The sequence below is a fragment of the Orycteropus afer genome, unplaced genomic scaffold (genome assembly GCF_000298275.1).
Source record: "Orycteropus afer afer isolate SDZICR_OR568_19922 unplaced genomic scaffold, OryAfe1.0 scaffold00316, whole genome shotgun sequence".
Classification (NCBI taxonomy): domain Eukaryota; kingdom Metazoa; phylum Chordata; class Mammalia; order Tubulidentata; family Orycteropodidae; genus Orycteropus; species Orycteropus afer.
Genome location: NW_006921903.1, coordinates 1848073 through 1848963, shown reverse-complemented (window position 1 = coordinate 1848963; position 891 = coordinate 1848073).

Below are 891 nucleotides of genomic sequence, written 5' to 3'. Positions count from 1 at the left end.
AAAAAAAAAAAAATACACCATGACCAAGTGAGATTCATACCAAGTATGGAAGGATGGTTCAACATCAGAAAAACACACAACAAAATCTATCACATAAACAAAACAAAAGAACCATATGATCATATCAATTGATGCAGAAAAGGCATTTCATAAAATCCAATACTGATTCCTTTTCAACATTCTCAGCAAAATAGGAATAGAAGGGCAAATCCTCAACATAATAAAGGACATACATCTCAAAGCAACAGCCAACATTATTGTCAATGGAGAAAGACTCAAAACATTGCCCTTATGAACAGGAACCAGATAAGGACAACCTCTATCACTACTTCTATTTAACACTGTATTGGACGTCTTGTTGTTGTTGTTATGTGTCGTTGAGTTGGACCTGACTCAGAGCGACCCCTCCTTGGGTTTCCGAGGCAGTATCACTACAGAAGTAGATTGCCCCATCTTCCTTCTGAGGAGTGGCAGGTGGGTTTGAACCACCCTCCTTCTGGTTAGAAGTCAGGTGTCTTAGCCACTATGCTACCAGAGCTCCTGGACATCTTAGCCAGAACAATAATGCAAGGACGTGAAATAAAAGGCATCCAAATTGGCAAAGAAGAAGTAAAGCTATCTCTATTTGCAGATGACATGATCCTATACATAGAAAATCCAAGAGACTCAGCAAGTAAATTACTGGAACTAATAGAAAGTTTCAGAAAAGTGGCAGGATACATGATCAACATACAAAAATCAGTTGGATTCCTCTACATCAGCAAAGAGACCTCTGAAAAGGAAATAAGGAAAGCAAAACCACCAAAAGGACAAAATTCTTAGGAATAAATTTTATCAGAAACACAAAAGACTTATACAAAGAAAACTACAAAACATTACTTCAAAAAACCA